Source organism: Aptenodytes patagonicus, chromosome 8 (assembly GCF_965638725.1).
Source record: "Aptenodytes patagonicus chromosome 8, bAptPat1.pri.cur, whole genome shotgun sequence".
Lineage (NCBI taxonomy): Eukaryota > Metazoa > Chordata > Aves > Sphenisciformes > Spheniscidae > Aptenodytes > Aptenodytes patagonicus.
In genome coordinates, this window is record NC_134956.1 from 3,397,428 (window position 1) to 3,423,035 (window position 25,608).

Genomic DNA, 25,608 nt, shown 5'->3' on the forward strand with positions numbered 1-25,608 from the left:
GAGCTTATCCTACAACAATCGCAGTGGTTCCCCCACAACAACTGTTCATCCAGTCCACACCTACTTGTTCTTCTACAACAGATTTCTATTTCTGCAGCAAGATATAGCTCTTTTTTTTCAGAAGTGGCTGCTAACTTTCTACAATTAAACTATAGCTAAAATCAGTTTTGGCTATAATCTGAAGAATTAACTACAGACTGTCAGATACTTCTTACTTCAGTTGACACAGAAATTACAAAATTAAACACACAAAAAGAAATTAACCTTAAAAAAAATAATCAAAGCCAAGGATTATAAAAACTGCATTTCGTTCTTCACGCTGCTTTATTTAAATAGCAGGTAGAGAAAATCATGGATAATTTTTCCAGGTCCCTGTACACGATGGTCCTACCCTAGCTAGTTGACACAGCTGACAAATTCCTGGCATCCCTAGTACCTACACAAATTCTTTTTTTCTGTCTCTGCCTTCACAGCCTTTCCTGTCTGAATGGTTTACTATATTGCAATAAAATTCAAGTCCATCAACTTGGTACTTTTTTTTCAATGATGGTGTCCCTGACTGATGCTTGTTTTCCCTTTATAGCCTTTCCAAAATTGTGTATTTTCAGCCCATAACCACAGCTTAAAATCTAGGTCAAGGTCATGAGGCATTCTCATTTTGATCTCAACCAACAGCAACCGTTATTCTTCAAGTTCCTCTTGCATGCAATTCTCTTGAATATATGTGTAATACTTCTCATGAGTGGCCTCACTTTTCATACAAACGGCAAACATTACCCCTCTCAAAATCACCCGACTGATTTCCATCTTGCCAGCTGCAGTATGTTGAAGATTCCTGCCATGACCCTTCAGGACATCTCTTCTTTTTTTCCTCTGATGCCCTCCATTCTATCAAGCCACAGGTGTCTTGAATTTGATTTTCCGTCCCTTTACTGTTTACTCGATTTTTGTATCCCTTTTATCCAGCACCTACTATTCTAGGAGCTTGGGACAGAGGGATCACAGCCTTTTTCTGAAAATGTCCTCTTCCAAGATGGGCTTTATACTTTGTTTGACTTACCTACATTTGATCTATTACTGCAACAGTTAGTCAATGCACAAATTCAGCAAGCTCCTTAGCACATAGGCTTAGTTGGCTCATAAACTTGAAACCAGACCATTTTCTAAGTATCTTGTAGAACTGGCATCTGAAGATTCCAAATACTTTGAAAGATACATTTAAGAACAAAACAGAAAGAGGCAAGTAAACAGTACAGAAAGTATTTGTTTACAGTGTAAACTTTTAGCTAGAAAGCCTTTTCAATATCCTCTACTAATATGTTCCAAACATATACAAATAGTAGCACTGGACAGTAATTAGTCCCTTCTGGTTTTATAGCAGTTTTCCTCAGTATTCATCAGATTATTACATGAAAACATTCATAAAAAGGGGTTTTTTTTTTACATGACTAGCAGTTAATGAAACTGAAATACAATAAAAGAAACAACAAAAAAAATGCATACTAGGGTTTTTTTGGTATACGAATGTCTCAGACACATTTCCCTCCATTGTTTCTTGTTTTACGAGGAAAAAAAAAACAAAGCAGAGAAGCAAGCAAATACAAAAGCAATTTCTCTCCCCCTCTAAAAGTGCTTTGGAGCTGAAAAGGCCATTTTCCAGGGCACAGCACTTGAGTTGTTGGAATGATGTATACCTTTCTACTATTAAGATAGTTTCTACTATTATTTTCTTTTCCTCAGGCTCTTAAAAACTGAAAACAAGCAAGTATGAAAACAAACAACCAACCACCCCCCCACCAAGCAGGTTTGATGATTGCCATTATCCTATTTTGTGTGGGATTTTAAACTTCATTTTACTACCACCAAAAGGCAACTATCCAAACAAAATGTGTGTTTGAATGAAGCCACAATTAATGTAAATACTGTCATAGTAATGACTAGATCTGATATAAACCCTTTGACTGAAATGAAAACATTATAGTATATAAAAGTATACATTCAAATTCTTCTATCATCTTCCTCCTTTGATGTGCCCAGATTTTACATTAAAAATAAAAATATGTGTAAGTCTATATTCATTACTTTTTAAATCCTGCAAAAAATTCACAATGTAGATGTAAACACACACTTACTTTCAAGGGTTTCACAGACTTGTACAGGAAATCTAGATCATATACATAAGTGGATCTCTCAGAATAATTAACACCATTTATACATCTGAGTGTATGCCATTCCAACTACACAGACTTTATTTGTTTTGCTGTAAATCAATAGCTTGTCATGTTCCACTACATCTTTTTAATTCACAGGTGATGCATAACTGCTCTCTCGGACCTGTACATTAGCTTTCAGGTCATACAGAATCAAACATTTGATAGTTACTGATCAAAAAAGAGCAGTGGTTTAACTACACAAGCTATTCAACTGAATTTCAGAAATAAACAATGCAGAGACAAAGAGATTATAAAAGATACTTAAGGTGCACTCAGTGTTCTAATACGGGGTCACAGAATCACAGACTCGATTGGAGGATACCTCTGGAAATCATTTTGTCCATTCCTTCACTCAAAGCAGGGCCAGCTAGATCAGGTTGCTCAGGGTCTTGTCCAGCTGAGTTTTAAATACTTCTGAGACTTCACAGCCTCTCTAGGAATCCTGCTCCAGTGTTTTACTTTAGCTCCAAACATAAGATTATATCATCTCTTGAAACAAGGATCATCTTTGTCAAATCAGACCATACCTATCACATATCCATAAATATGCCCTCTATCATTACTATCCTCACAACGCTTCTTTATAGCACCTGCGTATGGTTGACAGAGCAACACCTTCCTGACAGGAACAGAAGACTCTGCTACTTCCAATCTTTCCAACAGCTTAAAGATGCTGTTATAAAGGTACAGTTCTATTCACCTAATAAACCAGATAACCCTTATATTCAAAAGAAATTCAGACCATAACTAGATGGCTGGTCATACAGGGGACGCATTCCTGGATGTGCGTTCTGACAGTCTGTGTGAAGAATCAATCATCTCACCCCTCTTCATGGAGAGAGAGATTTGGGGTGGAAGAAGGACCTAAGATCGATATTTGCAAACCATGTCATATCACGAAGGGAGACTGCCAAATGTTATGAAGACCCTCTTATTTTCACCCCCCCCCCCCCAACTTCTACAAGTAAAAAAAAAGTCCACAGAAATTCTTGAAGTTGTATTGACTGATTAAAGCGCATAGACCATTTTCAGGTGAGACAGAGAATCCCATAAAAATAAAAAGTATTATTGGAAGGTCACCTAACTCAGATGAGAGTCACGTTTCAGACCTACGCCTAAGGTATTTTCTTGTTTAATCAACCATACTCCATCTCCACAAAGTGTAGCTGGCAAAGACAAACAAAATCTGTATTATTCTAAATAATTCTGAAATCAATAATATGGATTCTTCTCAGCTCAATTCCCATTATCAGAAAATAGTATCTGGCAGAAAAAACTGACACAGATTTCCCACATGCAGTTATGGCATCTTACATGCACATTTTGTACACATCTTTAGTATAAACATATTTCCTCTAGTACGTATGTGTTATATACAGTACAATAGAAAACTTGAAAAGCAATCAATGTATTAATTCATTACAATTTTGATTTATCCAGTGACCTCACTGATCTCATCATTGCTTCCATGGAGATATATGTGGTGTATACACAACATTTCTATCTTGTGGAGGAGGCATCAAGAAGTTATGGAAAACTTTCTCCTCTTATCAAGAAAGAATGCTCTTCATATAGTTAGAAACTAAAATAATTTCTGAAGACACCAGCTGAAACTAAATGAATAAAGGAAGATGGTTTCCCGTATTAAATGCATAAATGATACTGCAATAATTAGAAGCATTTCACGTTATACAGTTCAAAACCTTAGAGAAGATAAATGTATTTGTATTAAAATCTTACATGCCAGTTTCCCCCATGATTATTATTAAAATCCTACATGTCACTTTTCCCATTATGTTTATCAAATAGGATAAAAATAAATATTACACAGAAAATTGCAAGCATTGGTATAAAGGCACAACTAGTAAAATATTTAGATATTAAAGGTAGAGATGTTCTAGAAATACAACAGGCAGATCAGGTTTATGGTTTAGTTCTACTAAAACCCTATTGTGCCAAATGGACAGAAAATTAACATGAGAGTGCACAAGGTGCATCAGCAATAATAGACCTCTACAAGCACACTGCCTCACTCTTAAAGTATTTGCTATACCCATACATTACACAATTTTCTAAATAATAGAGGCAGCCTCAAGTTCCTTTAAAAACCTATGTAGTGACTCATGAAACAGTTCTGAAACTACATGTCCAATCCAGATTCAGCCGAAAACTTGTACAAGTGTCAGATTTATTTTTATGATAACACTTCCATTAATATGGAAACAACTGAACAAAGAAGAATTCTGATGATACCGTGCAGAGATTCCGTGCTAGGAGGGTCTTGCATGACTCTTAGGATTCTGTAACCCTTTTCAAAATTGCTTTTGATTTTCTGACCACATAATTTCAACGTCTGTTGGCCTAACGGATCATTTGCGAATACTTATGTGTCCTAGCTATCAATTCTCCTTATTTAATTCCCTCATTTTCCCTTTCTTTAACTGTCCTGCTAGACCTGCTTTAACAAAGTGGAAACCCACTTGCTCTCCTGTTGGTCTTTTTCATTCCCAGAAGGCAGTAAGAAAGCAATGTTTTAACAAGCTTCTGATGGTAGGTAAACCTTATTTCAGCCTGACAGCACAAAACTGTTGGAAGATGGCATGACCACGCCAAGTGATTTGCTTCTTTGAGAGCAGCAAATTGTTCACCAACTCAAAAATCAAACCCACTCTGTTGCACTTCATTATTTGTAACTCAGTGCTCTGAAAAAGAAGAGAAATAAACACAGCCCCTCCAATGTAATCTATCTGGTACAAAACAATCTTTTTATTACAAGTCTATTTAGTCTAGTCAAGCTTAGCAAAGCACTGTTACAGCATTTCTATAGCATCATAGTAACATGAAGTATGCAGCGTGCCACACTAGGGAGCTCTGTGCGCAGAGTACGTTGCAGATGTGCTATAGTAAAGGCTTCCAATTGCTTACAAGCCAAACAGCTTGTTTTGGCTCAGAATGCTCTTTCCCCCCCATATGGGATTACTTTGATCTTTTTGCCTGTTTTATGATTGCAATTACGCTGAGTTTATGGGATCAACAGGGTCCACAGAAAGAACACGTTAATCCAACTGTGAACGACAGAGTGAGAAGCTACTTTTAAAAGTTTGATTGCAGGGCAGCAAATATAGTTAGTATGTTTTCAAAATGGGAATATAAACCAAGGCTGTTAAATGAATTTTCCAAAAAATTCATCTTAAAACAAGCAACAGATCTCCTGCGCTACGAAAACTTACTTTACTTCTTTGTGGCACTAAATTGACATCTTAAACATCCCATTTTTTTCACTTCACCACCTCCTCCTCCCCCCAAAGAAAGAACTGGAATATATTTATGAGGTGGTTCTGCATGATTTTGAACAATTAAGTGTTTTAATTAAAACATAAAATTGTAAAATACGGCAAGGCCTACAGGGATATATCCTCTCATGCTGTGATTCCCAGCAGGTTGCACGAGCCAAGCAGGGTCAGGCTACAACAGCATTCAGCTGAGACATACCCCCCGAAACACAAACCGCGGCAGAAAGCAGTGCTGCCATTGCATCGGGCTGTGCTTTTCCTTTTGCGCCAAGAGGAGCAGGCTCAAGCAGCAGTTTGACAGTCTGCTGTGAGTGACACCTTTTCGGACAATATTCAAAACTGAGGTCATACTCATTTATGAACATTTAAGATCATATTACACTTCAAAAAATTGTTTGCTTTTCAGTAGTGGATAAAATTATTCATTTTACTCAGTTTATAAAGCTCTTCAATTCCTTACAGAACTGAAAATAAACAGAAATTAAAAGGAACAGGTGATTATAGATATTGCATAGGGGAAAACTGAAGACTTGATATAAACCAAAACACAAAAGGTACCCTATAAATAATTGAAACATTAAGCTGTTGTTTAGAACTCCTCTTCTTAAACTGCAAAAAAAAAAAATCTGAGGAGCACTCTCATAATGTTAATTTAAATGTTTGGGTCTAAATTTGAGAAACATAAGATTGTCTTGAGTAACTACAATGTGGGTGTCAGGCAGGCAAATTATTTTATCCCACATAAACACCTTACAAGAACTATTTTGATCATCTCTTTACTTTGGCAACATGTGACCCCACTCCCTAAATATGAATCTTGTCTTGTGTAAACTGATATACTTTTACTTCACAGTGCTCACTAACAAGCTGCATTCTGGATTGCAACTCCGTATATAATCATCTCATTCTTATATGTTCTGACTTTAACACCAAACTTTTCATAACCTTTTTTTGGCTCGATGGAATATTCCTACAGAATGCCAGTGCTGCATTCACCTATTGTGTAATGGAGAAGACTTAAAAAAAAAAAAAAACAACACCACCCCGCCCCCCAAATATTAACACAAAGTAAGGTTTTCCCAGGAGTACTATTCTTCCAAAGCATCCTCACTGGGAGCTCAGAAAAGTGATACAATTTTGTATTTTCTATAAAGCTGACCACATCTCTCGGATTAACCTTTTGAATGCCTGCTACTTTATCACAAAATTTATTTAAAATCTCTTATGTAATTCTAATATTTCTCTTCTAGTGTGATAAACAAATGAATTACAATTCAATTGAAACCATTCTTTCTCCTCATAACAGTATAAAAAAAATTATTTTGTAACCAAGAACTGAGGTTTTGATTTCCTCCACATCAGAGATGGATGTTTTTCCCCATTTTGTTTTTTATTATGGGTAACAGGAAATATTTTCTAAGGAGCTAAATCAGAATTAGAGTCATATCATACCCAGGTTGTGGTCTAAGACACTACAAAAATAACAACATTAGAGAAAAGGAGTTTCAAAAGACATAAATGAAGTTTGGTTTCTTCATAACTGTAAGTGGGGAAGTATTAGCTAAGCACCAATCATTTCTGCCTTTGAAATCCTCTCCTTTTTTCTCCTCTCAGTAATTCAAACCATCCTGGATATTAGATTCTGACTTTCTTTGAGCTACACATCAAGACAATTTTAAACCATATCATAAACATTTTTAACATTGTCCTATTTGTCCAGAGGTCCTTGTTAAAGCCCACATCACCTCATGCCTTAAATTCCCCTAATTTTCTCATTGTTCTGAGAGTTATGCTGATTGCATCAATCCCATTCAAAGCACAGATTTATCATTTAGGTCTGTTATTCCAACTACAAATCTGTTTGTGTGTGTGCTGGCAATACGTTCTCTCACGTCTCACAAACTCCTTGTCTTTAACTGCACATTATTTCACTGTATAGCCCAAGCCAGCTCCTATCTTAAGTTACATGGCATTCTCCCATTAAGGAAAGCTTCCGTTGTCCACTCATCTATTTTATCAGTTACCATGGGGCCTTCTCCCACGCTGACCTATCCACAGGGGATAAATTCTCAACCAAAACTGTATGATAACAAGTTGATAACTTGTTCTTTGATATTGCTCAAAACTAAATTAATCACATTCAGGAATCAAAGAAATAGGTGATAGGCTACAATAAAATTTTGCTGTTGAAGTAGAATTTGTGAGTACAGCTTCAAACTACTAAAGACAGCAATTTCATTTGGGGGAGGAATTAAAACAGGGTATTAAAAGCAGCAACTCTTCTCTTCGTTGCCACTCTGTACAACATTTAATATTATGATCCACGGTCTAGATTCATTGTAAAGATGAAGCAAAGTTTTCCTTTGTCTTCAAAGTCATGAGCTGTTTCTTCCACTGATAAGACTACGTAGTCAACAAAACTTGGCATAGCCAACCTTTATAAATTATTCCCGATATACACAGCTGTAACTGAGAGAATAAACTCGTTTAGAATTGTGATTTTTATAAATCAGTGCTCTATCAGTGCACTCTTTAGATAAGGCAAGCTTTGAAGAAATAGGAAGAATCTTCCTCGTCACATATATTTCACCTAAATGAACGTTTTTCTTTAAAAAAGCAATTCCTTCTTCCTCTAAGACAAAACATCAATTCAATAACGCCCTTCAGTTACTGTATCCAACAGTAAAGTACAGAAGAAAACCCTTTATGAAAATGTATTTTTAAAATTTATTTTGCTCAACTTTGATTTAAACTAGCTTTTGGCATTGAAAATAAAGGTTCACCATGAAATTCAGGGACTAAACAGCACATAAGGTTCACCAAGTTAGATACTTCTGTGACTTCTCAGTAAAGTATTTCCTCTCTCTCTTCCAGCAAATAATCAGCCATGGAATAACAGACTTAACGGAATCCATAACATGGATAACAGACTCCTCGGAGGAGCACGTACAGAAAGAAGAAAAGAAAATGGGCACAAGTTGCAACAAGAGAAATTCTGTCTGGACATAAGGGAAAATTGTCAAGTGACAGTGTTTAAGCACTGGGACAAGCTGCCCACAGATTCAGCCCTGCACTGAGGAGGAAGCTGGACGTGATGACCTCCAGAGCTCCCTTCCAGTCTCAATTTTCTATGATTCTGTAATATATTGAATAACTGGTAGTTAAGTGTTATAATTCAAGTTGTATCAACATTATTATGTTACTTGGATGACTTAGTTACATTCGTCATGAACAATTAAATCCTCTAATGGGTTTAGCATCTTAACGGAATCTTATTTACTTTAAAGGCTTATTTGTTGGTGGGGTAGGGGGGATTGCTAAGGGAAAGAGGGGATGGCATTTCTTTTTCATGTGCTGCTCAGCATGCACCATGATGAAGTTCCATTTCCAGCTAAAAAACCTAGGTAGCAAAGTTTTAACCAAATACTGTCTAATTATTTTAATACAGAACAAATCTATACTTATTACAAATACCTGCTTTATAATTATTCTTTTGAAAGTCACGGAATTGTTTTCTAGTTCAAAAGGTTTCTGAAAGACTAAATTAGATTAGCTGCCATAGTCTGATGTAGTCATTTCCTGCTAATCTGATATCTAAATACTGTTGCTCTGGGTGACTTTGGTGATGTAAGGAAGTAGCTGCTCACGGAAACTTTTGTATTCCTTTGTCTTTGTAGTAACACAGCTCAATTAAAACTTCAACAACAAAAAAAGTTCCACAACATTAACCTACAATACTGAGGGATTAAAAAAACCCCAACCCATTAACAATCATATCTCAGGTTTGGATCTGTATGCTTCATTTTCTGTGGTGGTTTCTTTGAAGATCGTTCAATACTTTAAATTCACTAGCTTCAGAAAATTTCTCTAATTACCAAATAGACACGAGACAGATATGAGAGTAGAAAGCCTAAAAGAAAGAGGTCCACCTCGGAGAAAAGACTATATGTATCCAGTTTGTCAGCCTACCTCAGCAGATAAATGACTCTTCAACCACTCTCAGGACAGCACAGTTTTCTCCCACTGGAAGCCACACCTTCAGAGGCAGCAGACAGTCCAATCACACACCTATCGTAACTTATCACTGGGCCAATACCCACAGCGATCACCCTATTCAGCATGATAAACCTAATCTTATTTCTCTCAGAGCTTTTATTGGTGATTTCCCTGTTCCTTGTCTTACTTAATTCAATAGCAAAAAGTTCTCCCGACATCAGTTACACAGCATCAGTCCTCGGTTCCAGTTGCATCCTGTGGATATCACTCGAGAGCCTCCACATTAAAGCAAAATTCTGAGCAAAGACTCTCAGATTCTTTCTGAGTCATGATGACAGGAAAACTGTTGTGGTCATGAATAAACATGACTGGGTTTTCTTACTTTGTTTTCATATAAAGCAAGGTTTGCTTTTTTGGCTATGTAAGTACTGCTTCCAGGAAATTAGAAAAACTAGAAAAATCCGAAGACTGGAAGTGGTTTCATTTATGTACAGAATAAGGGTGTTCCTTGAAAAGTAAAAGTTCCTGAGTAAATCCTAAAATGAAGAGAACATGAACAGCTAAAATATTTTTGCACAAATTGAAAAACTCCTCTACCAGTTGGGAACAAGCTGGAACTTGCATGGGGCCCTGTACACACTAGCAAACATCTTAATTGTTCAGAGCAGACAAAGTCTGTTTAGTCATGTCTGCTGAAGTGGGACGGATATTACAACACATCTGTGCAGTCTGTTTCCACATAGGTCAATCAGTTCTTGAAGCTTGTTTTTAAACCACTTTCCCCCCGCCAGAACAACACACATACGGACACCATTACACAGGTTGGCCATACACCTGGCTAACAGACAAGTAATCTTTTAATAGAAGCACACAAATGAGCAATCAAAGAAACAATCTCAGAGTCCTAGCAGACATGAAGTGCCAACACACTTACACTAATATCTGGGAGGGATTTTGTAAGAGTCTAAGTATGCCTCAGTGAAATTTCAAAACAAGCACATTCAAAGTTTCAGTGCCCACTGAGGATAGCAGTAATATATTTAAAACACGCAGGGAACCACAGCATGGCAAATAGAACAGGCAGCAGCTGAAACTGGTAGATGAATTCAAATTGGTTTCTTCATTTAAAAAGGATGGGGCGGGTAACAGAGGATTCTTTCCAAGATACTCTAGCAAGTTTTTAATCCATGTTCCAAAACAGCCACAAGCTATTCACCTACAGGACATGTTGCATGACACAAAAACACATTTAGAAACAGCATTGAGGTGGATCTCATGTAAACCATCTGTGCAAGGTGTAAGTGCAGTTTTGCGCTCTACAAACACCCAAACATTGTTTTCCTGCTTTGGCAGTGGTACCTCAATTTTCAACACATACTCTCTCTTTTACCTATATTGCATTACTGGAAGGAAAAGAGTTTCAAGATGCATCTATACACTGATTATGAAACGATACGTGAAGTGCCAGCTCTGCAGAGAGCAGCTTCATGATGACCTTTTCAATGTGGGTCAATCTTGCTCCACAAGACTGTGTTAAGGTCAAGACAACCAGCAAAATATTATACAAATCCATATACAAATTAGCATACAAATCTTATTGTGTTTGGATCTCTCTGTCTCATCTAGGGTACAGTATGGCTCACAGAGCCCAAAGGTATATTGATTCTGTTGTGTACAGAGAAGGGCCAGTGTGGAACCATGAGGAAATGTATTTATTTGTATGGAAATATATACTCCTCCCTTCAGCCTGATTTTGCACTCTGGAGAATCTTCAGCCTTACAGGTGAGAAAGACACGATATCAGGTGGCAGCTTAAGTTATTTATATTTATTTTAACAAATTATTGATTAATAAATAAAAATAAATATAATAAATGGTTTAAGCTTATTTTATATTCCAACCCTTCAGAACAGAAAACTATGTCTAGGCTTCATGTCCCACTAAATAACTGAGTAGGATTTGGTTTTCACAAGGAAAAAAAACCTAAAAGATCAGGTTCAATAAAAGGAATGATATATCTCCATTGATGTCTCCAAGCTGCAGTCAAGTTCTAATCTGGGCAATGATAGCATCAGTGATATTAGCTTAGAAACAATTGCTGTTTGTTTTATTTAGAGCAGCCAATCAAAAAGGGATTTATCTCTAGACTAGTACTTTTCCCACACCAAGGAAAAATGAAATTCATATGGAGACCAAGTACAAAGCTGGGCAGGCACATCACATATGTAAAATTATGGTATTGCTGCTAACAAGAAGAAAGAAGTCAAAAAACAACAACTCATTCAAAAGGCAGAACAAGTTCCAAGTTATTCCAACTACAAAAGTTCATGCACAAAGATTAGAAGTACCATAAAAACTTATGGAAAATTATGCAGTGAGTCAAAGTTTATTAAAAGACAATGGGGAACGGGATAATTATTGCATTTCTTCATGCTTGTGAACTGGACTCAAAGCATTAGATGAGCAGGACAATGTACCAGAGGTAATATAGTTATGTTCCTTGACTTATACAGTATGCTGTGCTTACATTAATAAAGGTAATCTTTGTTACTTTGAGAAAATGGTGGTGTCACCTCGATTTATAATCCATACCAAAAAGGCAAATTAGATGCATCTCAAGAAAGGGCAGCACCTAAACTGATGAAATCAAGCAGCAATGAGATTGAAGAATAAACACATTTAGGGTGTCTGATTATTGGTGACAGCGCTATGAAAAATGAGTTAAAGGAGATTTATTAGAAGTGTTTCATAGAAACTGAGATGAAAAAGGTATTAACTGGGGTTCTAATATCACTACAGACTGGAAGCATTTTGCAGTAAAAAAAAGGTGTCAGAAAGCTGACAGCAGTGGTGATGAGAGTTCAAAAGAAGATATAAATAAAATCATTTTTAAGACAAGCTGAAAGTTAGGTCACAAGATGCATGGATGGGTAGACATCAAAAAGCTTATGGTGACTGACAATATAAAGGACAAAGAAGTGCTAGAATAAAAAAAATTCCTCAAGAAAAACCATAGGTAAAACACTGGACAAAGCAGACATGGTCTGTAGGGACAGTGCCATATGGGACTTAATAAAGAGAAAACCCTGGACGTGAAAAGTTATCAGTGCCACACAAAGATACTCCCTGATAGAAAGTAGGCTTCAGTATTGATGTTACTTTTGCCCGAAGAATTAGGTTTTTCTTTGGAAGTGTTCAAACAATGATCCAGCCGAACTTCTTTAAGAAATATGGAAAAAAATGATTTTTGAAGTTTAAGAACCAGATTAAACAATAGAGGTGTCTCCGGACAGCTCTGATGATAGCAAACCATTTTTGTTTTTTAAGGATTGATGACAACGAGCTAGTTACCATCAAGCAGTTTGGAACACAGCTGACTAAGTATGGACAGACCAACAGTTGTCATTATGATAAATAACTGCTTCAGAGCTGGTTACTGAAGTCATATTCCCAAGGGCTGTACAATGGGAATTCCAGCCTCCTTCTGAACCTAGTCCTTTAAAATTGCTTTGTCTGTTTTGGCCCTAGGCTGCATATTAGAAATGATAAAAGTAGTTCTTTCATACTCAAAGCAAGACAGTTCGATTGCCAGTGTCAACATGACAAAGTGCTTATGGCTATAGGATTGGGGGGAGGAAGCAAAAATGGGGGGGCCACAAGAGAAAACTCTGTAGTTAACACTAGGCAAGTAGGAACAGAATTTTTCTCTCCAGTGGAAGCCTGGACTTATCCCACCATATTTTTACCTTCTGTATGTTGACTAGACTCAGAATTGTTGTTCTGGCAGTAATTACAAATCAAATTCATTATAATTATTCCTACAACATAAAGATGAAGAAATGTCCCTGGAAACAATTCTGCGTCTTTGATATACATTCAATGCTTATCTAATCAGTGTTTCCTTTTTTCAGAAACAGTGAAAAGAAACAACCAACAAGGAAATAAATTAAGATAATTTCTTGAGACAAAACCAAAACGTTATGCTTTATGCTGACCTACACATATAAGGTAAGGAGATTTTTTTCCTCTCACAAAGTTAGAGCGAACAAATGTTCAGTTTCAGCAGCAGAATATGGGTTGACAGCATATAAATTTGAATTCAGGACGGACAGACAGACATACAACCCCAACAGACCGTAGTGGCTTATCACAGTACCTAAGCATATCCAAATTACACCCAAACAAGACTTTTCAAATATAATAATTAAAATCATGACCGAGATGCACATAAGCGTTCACCAAGACCCAGAATCAAAAGTCTAAACAGCAACTTCATCTTGAAGAATTATTCCACTACCTAAGAAGAAATTTTTATAATTGCAGACATTATAAGATCTGTAGAGAGTGTGTTGCAAAATTCAAGTGGAGTTCACAACACTGCAATTTCAATTTGAATTTTTAAATGTTTTGACTCATGCTGTCATTAATTTTTTATGAGCAGAAAATGCCCTAACAAATATAGTCAAAATATCCTCAAGAAAAATCCAGGTAATATTCAATTTAAAATTATATACTTTACATTTACATGATGTGCATACACTTATGGGACATGGCAAAAATTTTCTGTCATAGTACCAAGCCTGAAACAAGACTGTGAATGCAGAAACAGTAAGTGAGCCTGGTGAGCCCTTTAAGATACTACATAGCATGCAGTAATCTTAAATTTGATTTTAGTTCATGTACAGTAAGCTTTCACATACTTTATTTATAAACTCTTATTTGGCAATTTCAATTATTTTATTCCCTAGTGCTTCTCCTTTTTTGGACATCTGTTTCTTCACACATTTTGCCCCAAGGCAAATCAGCTGTCTTCACAGCTGAATGAAATTCCCTTCTCTGGCTCAAAGGAAAACATTTTTTTGTTTGTTTGTTTAACTAGAAAGAAGCCAGCCATCAAAAAGCAGAAATCCTTACCTATAATCTGGGTCTTCAGATGCTAAGAACATTCTCCCCACAAATATCTGTACGCTCTGACTTTGAAATGAAAGAAAATAAGCTTATCTACCACAGATTTTTGAGTCTGTCTGAACTATCTCTACTAAAATTAGGCGTTCTCCTAGTTTTCAATTAACCATACTGAGGTTTCTGAAAAAAACAGGAATGTTCTTATATCCTGACTATAACTTATCACAGTAAGATGTTACCATCTGTTAGCTGAGACACAGTAGCCAACTCCGAATGCAGTCTTCATTAGTACCTCATAACATTAAACTGCAGGCTCAGTTTCATGTTACATGTTACTGCAAATATTGGACTGTCTTCAAAAGACACTGTCCTACTCCCCTCTTCTGCACTACATCTAGCAATCAAATAACTACACATGAACTGTCAGCAGAAAGTAAAATCATTAAAATTGGCATTACTTGTAACTATTTTTCTTCACTGCTCATTGGTGTTAAATAACTTATGTTATAGTAGCACTCTGGGACTCCTGTCATGATGTCATCATTTGCTAAGACATGTTCAAGCTAATCAGCAATCTGTTTCTTGAGTTCCTGCTGTAGTCTAAGGCCTGTGTATTGCCTATGGATGGAATCAGTGTACCTTATAAAGCCTCGCTGTTGTTACCAGCGCTCCTTTTCGCTACCCGTCTTCCTGCAAACAGAATATTCTGGCCTATTTATTGATACATCACTACATTCGAAGTATTTTGGGTAGAGTATCAACCAATAAAGTGTCAACTATCTGTGATTTTTTCAAGCCATGATTCTTAAATGGGTAGTTTCTTACAGATACCATATATTAACTGAGTTGTGAGCAGCAACATGAAGAAGCAAAAATAATGATCTTCTAAATCAGTGCAACTAAAAAAACTGGTGCAGGGCTTAGAAAAATGCAGGAAAATTATGTTTAAACTAGAAAATCACAAATGGATATAGCTGCCATCATTGATTCAGAAGAGAAAGTGAGACACAGGAAGGGGATAGAAGATGCAGAGAATTTGGGAGGAGGAAGTTAATAAAGAGCAGGTTTTTTTCATCTCAAATTTTCCAGAAAATGTATTCCAGCCAATAGTCTTAAGACAAATGAAAGGCACTCAAAGCTGTCTGGAATATGGTAAGCATCCAGTTATCAACAACAAAACAGTTTTCATAAAATCATCCATCTCTTCCCATCAAATCAAACCATCTGGAAGCTCACATTCCTCATTTAGGCCTGACCACTTAATTCTCACCAATCATCTGATAAATTTAAACTCTGGCTGCAGCCTGGGTGAGATGTAGGCTTTGGCAGAGAAATCAGCCTAACAAGTTCTCTGCTTGCTCACTCTTGCCTACTGCTGCAGATTATCATACTTTTAGTGATGGCCAATGTAACTGTTCATGAATTTGCACTGTGAAATGACTTAGGAAAGTGACCTACCTTTGAAGGAACAAAAACCAAACAGAATCTAAAACCAGTTCCTAACAGGAAAAAAAGGGAAACGGAAATGACTGGATGACAGCGAAGCCGAGGAGAAACTCTACTATTCAATCAGTCTCAGAGCAAATGATTCAGCTTCAGCCAGCTTAAATTTTGCAGCTTCTCCTTTGCATTAAATGTTGTACGTCAAAAGATGCTCTTGCTTTTCCAGCTATGTCAGTATGTCTAATACGAGATATTACCTTCTCTACAAACCTTGCTGTGCTTATTCCTTAGACTGCCACAGCTATATCACCACTAGCTAACTGTTCCACATCACAAACTCAAGATTGAGAATCACCGCAATGATTTAAAAAGATAGAAGCAATCAATAATTTGGACAATTGGAATACCGAAGGAAGTTTGCTTGTTAAGTGCAAGCTGCTAGTACTTGATGGCTTAACACTATGTCTAACGAGAGACACCACCTTTAACAACAGGCTGCTTTCCCAAGCAAACTAATGTCTTCAGCGTTGATTCGAATGAAGAAGACTCGCTTACCCAATTGCCACTTCCCTTCAGGTACTTGTTTCTGTCTTTCAAACAAACTATCATGCATGACCCACCTGTTCATGAGATAAAATCAGAATGTGTCTTTTGGTGACTAAGATCTTAATTTTGCTCTCTTTGAAGTCAAATGGAATTTTGGCATTTATTTAAACGATGAAGGATCAGATCCCAAAGTGTTTGTGCAGCAGTTTTGGAAGAATGCCAGTCTTAATAAAATCAATTAAAAGACATTTTAAAGACATGGCCAATCAAAATATTTATTTTCAGACTCATAGACTCATCTCAGTATTTGGCATATCTTTTCAGCTGAAATGCACAATGATGCTCCTTGGCAGAGGTAATACAGCGCTGCAACATGTTCTACAGATTTCATTATACAATATTCTTGTTAATGCAAGCATTTGAATCAGAAGCTTGTAAAGACTTAGCAGTACTGAAATACTACTCACATTTTCTTTCTCATCTTCACTAATGGAATAATGTCTTTGATAAATCTGGCACATCAAGATCTTAATCCTACTCTTGGAAGAAGTTCATGAACTTACCAAGGTTTTCCCCTTGAGAAAAGAATCCTTTTCAAGATAAGCTATAGTATTTATTTTTCAGAAATTAATTCTATTGCTTCAATGAAAAACAAGGAGCCAAAAAAAAAAAATTGTCGAGGGTATTATCATCACTACTTTCTAAAAGTACTAAGTAATAATTAAAGTGGAAAATAAGACTTTTTTCCACTGTGGCTTGTTATCACCATGTTCTTATATTTTCAGTACACAACGTACTATGATAACTTGCTATTTTCAAAGTTTTTTAGAATCACAGATAGAATTAGAAGTTGAGGTGTAAGGATATCTGAAGGCTTCCAGGAAGAAGAGAAAAGGCAGCAACCATTTCTCATATATACACAATTTGACGCATTTGCAGAGTGCATAGGTGAAGAGATCAACTGAAAGCAGATCCTTAGTGCAACCATTTCATAGTTCTTAGAAGTCTTGCATTAATATGTTTTTAAAAGATTAATAAAAGTCCAGCATTCCTTGTAATCTTGTTTATATCTTGCTGGATTACTTACATGCATGAATTCTCCAGAATTTCAATTTCTACAGTCTTTCGAAAGCTCAAAGTATTCTATAACTACCCATTTCCACATCTTGCTGTCTCCATTACAGGCACAAAGACCAGCACATATTCTCTACTCTTAATATTTAATTCATCTCCTTTCCATTATGACAAGGCTTTTTATTTGAGAACTAACTAAAACCAGGTTTTTTTACTTAAAATGCAAACCTAAAAACAAGTTGTCAGAGGTGTAAACTGCTCTGGAAAAAAAAAAAAAAGACTTACCATGTGTAAATTGATGGTTAGTAAGAAATCAGTGAATAATATTCAACATTCTGAAAAGCTGCAAGGATGGCTCTGTTAATAAGGAATTGCTAACAAAATAATAACTGTGTGTTTATCCCATCTAAGAATATTTAGTGTTAACAGCCAGTCACACAGCAAAAAGAACCAAATATTCTATGCTGATATCAACAATATAGGTATGTTAAAATTTCTATATAATTTTTAACTGTACTTTTGTGTCTACTTTAACAATGCTATATATATGAATATTTTAACTGGTTTTAAAATTTGAATATAGATTATAAAAAGCTAATACAGTTTTTGTGGGGAGCAAAAGAACTTCTGGTTTTAATTACTGTATCACAATTAAATTACCTAATGTACATAAGATCTGCAAAGTCTTGGAAACAATAGTGGGTGGTGTTTCCTGGAATAGGGCGATATGTCTTATGACTGGGAAGGAACACACACCACCTCATTTTAATGTTAAGTCACACAGTTCAATCCACAAAGGCAGGCAAGAATTAAGAACAGGAAACAGAGTGACTTCTTGTCAGGGTAACTATTCAGAGAATGGAAAAGTTAATTTAGTAGCCTGAGGCAAATAGTTAAAAGTAGCTGAAGTCAATTATATTTGTTGCTACAAAATAGTGCATCTATTGCTAGGTTAAGCAAGACCACAGAAAACATAACTAACTGATTTTAACACTGGTTTTAAGATTTGCATATTTCAAGAGTACACAACACAATACTGCAACACATCCTGAAAATTAGTTCAGAAAATTAAGAATCTTTCACCATTTTACTTGATCATAAAAAAGTTACAGTACTTAAATTAATGTATGCGTACGTACTGCATTTAGATACACAGAGTATTGAATACAAGTCTTCAAGTAAACTGAAAGCCACATACTGAGACACAAAAAACCTAAAGTGCTAGGACACATTATCCATGCTTTTTTTACTGTTTTGTGTATGATTTAAAAAACTACAGCTTAAACAAGTCTTGCATAGTTTACACCCAATTGTATTTTTTAAAGCTTCATTCCCAGTTAATCTAGAAAAAGTAATCTAATTCATATTCTATTTCCAGCAGGCGTAGCTAGAACCAATTTTCAATTATTCATGTTGTGAGACTCTGAAAGAGAAACTCAAAACTGTTCCCAAAGCATTCATAAATTAAATTGATTGTTCAACTCTGCATAACATCATACTAAACTTTAAAATAATGTTGTAATTAATCACTTAGAGGATAAATGTAAATGGTCACATTTTCAATCAGTGCACCAATTAGCACTGTCAATTCAAAAGCGCACAGCTTGAAATTTACTCTATAAGACAGTGAATTAGAACCATCCACTTTCACAAAATAGTCAGAAGTGTATATTATAAATTGCTGAAGTTTTTACTGTAGCTGTAGACATTAAATTACAAACTTTTTATCAGTTTCTTAACACAGCTTAATATTTATTTGTTTCGAAGTATGAGACTTCTCTTGCACATGATTTGTATGAAAAACAGGTTATGTAGATCACAATGGAGCTTGTGAAATTATGCAACTACTGAGTTCACCAAAACTGCTACCATTCAGTCAAGATACTCTCCTTAGTTTATCTTAAAAATCACAAAAGATGAGTCAGTTTTCAAACTGATCAAGGAAGGCTTGAACTCTATTACTCTCTATGTAAGTCAATAGCAAAATTTCCTCCGGCTTCACTGTAAGATTTTCAATTTGTTCAAAACTGGTTTTGTATGTCTATTACTAAACATGTTTTCAACACATTTTAGACTGTTTCAATACAGTTATGAGCTACATTGTGTCTAAGGACAGAAAGCAGCAACATGTGAACAAGCTGTCTAAATCCAACAATAAGCACAATTATTTTTAAGGCAAATTTTTGTAAAACCTACGTATATGGTAGAGAGTTATTAACTTACATAAAAATTGATGATCAGCATGCACAGAAAGGTTATGGTTAGCTCTGCTTCCAGAGATTTAGGCGCTGGGCAGTCCTACCACGCCCACACAGAAGCCTCAGTATGATACAGAATATATTCTATATTAATGAGTAAATGCAAGAACTATAAAAATCCTTGGTCTCTTCCTAGCAGTAGAAACCACTAGAATTGAGCATAAATTACTTCTTCAAAAAGGAAGACAGAGATGGGAACAACATTGTCCAGTAGAACTTTTTTTTTTTTTTAAATTGGAACAGCAATTATTTTCCAAAACTGTTTGTCCTGACAAAACAGAAACAGCAGCTTTGCTACAGGGGAAAACAGTAAGTCTGTCAGACCAGAGATAGCTCTAATAATTATTAAGCTGAAGTTTAGCAAAAAGTAGCTTCTCCCTCCCCGCCCCCCCCGCCCCCCCCGCCCTGTGTCAACACAGTCCCCTATTTCAGAAATAGTATTAATGAATAATTGATGTGGATAATACTTGTCTTCTAATATCATGTCCTGTACTTAAAAACAACCAAGTTAGAAAGTTTGTGAATGTTTAGCCATCTGCAAAATTAGCTCTTGTTTCTACTGTAGTAAAACCATTTACCCTTCCATGCCATCAACTCCATTCAAATCCATGAATTAAAAGGTTTTCAAATGATTTTTATAAAAATGATGTTAAAAAATTTAATTAAGCAATACAATCAAGGGCAACTCTTACTTCTGCTAACTAAAAAGCATGGCTAAACACTTAAGCTCAATATGAGATTTCAGTGTAGTTAAAATGTTGTAAGTGATTAAAACTTTCAGAGGTGCAGGCTTAGCAAAATACAAGAACTGAGCACAATCACAGATTTATGCATGATATACAACGCCTGTGTGTTCTTCTCCAAGGATTATTATACTTTTGCTTAGAATTAGAGAAAAAATCAGGTTAGGGACACCTGGAGGTCATTTACTGTAACCCCCACACCAAACAGGGCCAACAAAACCAGGCTCAGGCCCTGTCCAGTTGAATTCTGAGTATCTCTAAGAATGAAGATCCCACAACCTCTTTCTGTCCCTGGTCCAGTATTTGACCACAGTAATGATAAAAAAACCCCCCAAAACCAAAAAAAACCCCAAAACACCAAAAAAAACCCCACCAAAAAAACCACCAAACAAAAAAGCACACAGCCTTTTTCCTTATATCAAATCAGAATTTCCCATGCTACAACTGCCCTGTCACTATTTTCTTCCAGGAACAATCTGGCTCCGTTTTCTCTGTACCTTCAGGTACTTGAAGAGGGCAGGATGATCTTGAAAAGTTCCCTGTGTCCCCCCATGAGGAACAATACACTGAGATGGAGGAAGATGGCTACTGAAGCACTGCAATGTCTGATGGTGAGACAGGCAGATCTGCTAGAGTAACAGAGCAGATAAAACTGGTTCTCCTCTAGTCAATCCCAAACAGTTGTAAGTCTCCTGAGCAGTCCATTGGTGTCTGCTGAAAGATTCCCTCTTGGGGTCTCATTTACTCAAGTGTCGCAAAAACAGTTTGCACACAACTGCAAAGGAAACTCATCCCATTTTAAACCTTGTCAGCCTGGACTAAAGTCACTGTCTTCACTCTCTAAAGAATTACTCCCACTTACAAGGAACCAGTTGCAAGCTCTGCAACTTCTTTTGACACATCAAGAAACAAGTTAAAACTAAAGGCGTGAACATTTACCTCTTGCATATAAGTATCCAGTACCTCCTAGATGTTAGCTGTAAAATCACACACCCTTGGTAGACATGTCAGATTGACTACTTTACTACTGTGCAATTAAATACTGTACGTATGTTATGTAAACTAACAGTAAGAAACTAATGACTTTGTGTCCCACTGCTTAAATTCACCCTTTTGCTTTCCCGCATTTGACAGCACTGCAGGCTTAGAAAGACAGAAATTTTGTGTTCCAAGTGCTGCGCCCTTATTAGGTTTGGGGGATTATTTTTAAAAAACTTTTAAATTAGACACAAGTGTGAAAGTGTGGAATGTAATCACTTTTAAAACCAAACCTACTTCTCAGGATTCTATGAAAAGTTCTCTCAGAATAAAGATGAAGACCTCTCTGTTTGCATTGGTAATTTAAAGTAAAAATCTTGACACTTCACCACATTCTTGTTGAACAGATGACAATCAAGACTATTGCTTTGTATAGTTACAAATGTCTATGGCTAAAGGTTTTTTCTTCACAACAGCAGAATCATTTGCATTCAGTTTCACACAAATGAAGCCTGTATCAGTTATAGTCAGAGCTGGTTTGCAAAGTGCCCCTTTTCTTTAAGTTAACCTTGATCTTAATTAGAAACCAGGTTTCAATACCTATTCAAAGATGTGACTTCCCTATAAACAATACTATAACAAATACTATAGTAAATGAAACAATGGACAGGTATAGTCTTACTTTTCTGACTACAAGGAAAAATTCAGTCAAAACAAACAGTTAAGGGGTTGTTTTATTTAGTTAAGACTAACAAGTCCAAACAAGCAAAGACACACTCTCAATTTATTTTCCTCCAAGCAGGAAAAAGATTATCTTTAAAGTCAAATGACATTTGAATTTTTTGCTCCATATTAAAATATCCAGGACATTTAATTAGGAAAATCCCCCAAAAGATGGATCTTGCACAGAGTAAAGAACTATTCCTTGATTGCTAAATACTTTTCTATTTAAGACAACTACAACAAAGACAGCATGAAAGCATAAGTACTTCCAAAATCCAGCACTTACTGAGCCTTTTCAAAGAAGATTTTGCCTCTTAATTTTCAAAACACCACATACAATAGAGGCTTGACTTTTCACGTGCAAATATATTCTAATATGCTACATTTTGGTCAGCATCTTATATAACTCAGAGGTTTGCATTTGCACACAGCCAGAGAAGTATCTCTACAGCTGTCTGGATGCAAAATAAAAACAACCCCTCCAACAAAGAATTCCATCTTTATACCACATTCCCAAGAACCATACTGCCACAGCTACAATTCTGATTCACAGGTAGTTAACCAATTAACTAAAAAGCCAAAACAAACCAGAACAAGCCTTGATCACGTCCTGGCAGTCTAGAATTGCACACCTAGAAACACACAGTGGAAAAGAAAGCGGAGAAGGGAGGAAAGCATTAGCTTCACGTTAGCTTGGATGCCTATTCAACATCATGGCTTCTCTGTGAACACTAGCCAGATACATCCATGAAAATTTTTCATAACTTAATTGCAAGTCTTGCTAGTAAGTTTACTTTCCAGTTGTGTCTCCTTACTTGGTTGATTTTTTTAAAACTGCTTTCTTATGACTCTTATGCACCCATGGAAACAAAGACAAGCAAGGGCTACTGTTTTGTTGAAGAGCTGGAAGACATCTGCAAAGGCAAGCCAAATCCCTCCTCTTTTTTCTCTTATTCAAATATTTGATGAATAATAACATCAGCACTCAGAAAATGCTACGTCCCTGGTATCAACTAACCACTCAGAGGGCAAGATAACCTGCTTCTCTCAGGTTTAGTTTATTTGCCTAACATTTCTGAAGACTCACAATACGTTGTTTAAATCACGATACAACTCTCCACAAACACGAAGCCCTATCAGTTTGGCTGAAGTATTAACAACAAAACGTCCCTTCAAATAATAGCAACAAAAAATGTCAGCTGCAGCCCTACAGATCAGCATAGTTTAGGAGCTAAGTGCATACAAAAGCCACTGTCCAAATTTGCACTTGTGTTATTTTTATCCCGCAGTTCAAATATCTGAAGATGAGTATTTTAATACATTGGAATGAAATTTGACTGTTGAATGGAGAAAAATACATTTAAGCCACTTCCAATACAACTTTTATATTTTGATCTTTTAAATCCCTTACTTAGCAACAAAACACAACAAAGCATAAATACAAAGTTAATTTATTACCTACATGTTCATTGCTTAAGTTTCTTCTTTTCTCTACTAGTCAGCTAAATGTGACAAAGCTCCATAAGAAACAGCATTAGTCAGTGGCCTAAAGCAGAAGTGGCAATATAGGGGTTCCATTTGCTGAAGGTACAACTTTTTAAATTTATTTCTTCCTCTATCTGTGAAGAGGGGAATGTGAGAACACTGTGAAACCAATTACACTTGAGACATGATAAGTGATGAAGTGCCAAGTGTAAGACAATGTAATTAGGAATCAAATTTTGTAATACCTGCACACTTGTTTATTAAGTTTTAATTTCTCTTATTTTCCCAAGAGAAGTTACTGAGGATAGCTGGGAAAAGTCTGCTACACGAGCAAGAGCTTTCAAGAAGCGAATATGTGCATTCTGTTGAAATTCAATTATGTTAATTATGAACTAATTTATAACCCCAAGATGTTGACTGGCACTGAGTAGCTTCAAGGAGTTTAAGATCTCAGAGAAGATCACTGCATGTGAAAATTCTGATAGATATTGAGAAATACCCCAGAGGCTTCACTTCTCAAATTAATCCTTCACCTCCAAAAATACACAATAGTACTGTAAGCATCATATAAATACTTCAGATGTAATCTACTCCAATTCTCTTCCCATTTCAACAGAGCAAATCATATGGAGCTGTATTTTGTAAAGATATCTGCAAAAAAATTATATTGTTTTAAATTATTAAAAACAGCCCTTAAAATGGGACAATGACTGCACAGTAGCTACGCTAACTGCAACTTATGACATAAAAAAGGAATACCACTAAATACTGTTAAATTCTAATTTAAGCATTTTAATGTTAATACAAATACCTAAATTAAATAAAAATAACAGGAACAGGGAAACCCTGTCTGCACTATGGAAAGAACTGCAGGAATAAGTTAGCATTACAGTTACAATCATGGAAAGACTAATGCCTAAAAACCTGACTTTATTATCAATGCACCACAATAGTAAAGCTTGAATGAACATTCTTCAGATAGCCATAGTCCCTCAGTAATTCTTTGTAAGAGAAAAGGGCTTGTGGTAGAAGGCTTTGTGCGAAAGACCCTCCAAAAACACACAATATTTGCACAGGAGTGACCTTAACATAATTTGATTAGCAACAAGATCCTTATGTTAGTATGAAAACATTCCTGCTATTTGCTAAAATTATAGATTGACATATACATTTCAGAACTAAAATGAACCAAAATATCATTTAATTCACCATGAATTTTTTGTTATGTTATTGTCAGAATGTAACTACCCATGTCAAATCAAGTACATACGCATTTACAATCAGGCACAGAAAACAGAGCAATGCTGAAACAGATGGTAAATAAGCTCATTGGAAAACACATCTCTTTTTGCTGGACTATAGAAATAAATTGTAAAAGAATGCATGCCCAGCTAAGAATATGCAGTTTTGATGTCAGAAGTTTTCTGTTTTGTAACTAGAACTATCACAGAGGAAATAAAAGTCAGCATTCAGTTTTGCTTTGCCCTTTTTTTTTTTTTTAACTAGGTTTTGCTTGCTTTCTAGCCTTCCTCTTTCTCCCCTGCAATTATCACATTACCTGGTAACATTAGGTATCTAAATCAACTTGAGTGTCTTAGTTATTCCGTGAAAGCAGTCAGGCAAATTGATGATTAAAATATCTTTAACTGTACCCTCTAGTTACAATAATTGAAAAAAAAGGAATAGCTGATTTAAGCTCTGCAACAGTATAGTGGTATCCTAGGAAACCACAGAATCAAAGAACACTGCACGACAGCAAAGAATCAGATAAACAACATGCAAACAGGCTGTGGAGGTACGAGCTGTAGTTTACTTTTTCACTTCAAATTGCCCTTCAATTATGTCATAACGCATCTATTAATTAGTAAGAACACAGTTTTGGTACATGCTATATTAAAATTACTTGTAATGCAAAAATCCACCCACAGGCATGGCACAGAGAATATTGATG

At 35.9% G+C, this 25,608-nt stretch overlaps 1 protein-coding gene across 7 annotated transcripts in view; it reads right to left on the reverse strand.

Annotated features, from left to right (window-relative positions):
• ATG7 (autophagy related 7) overlaps positions 1-25,608 on the reverse strand; it is a 111,352-nt gene that overhangs the window by 5,180 nt on the left and 80,564 nt on the right. The gene's annotated exons all lie outside the window — the stretch shown is intronic.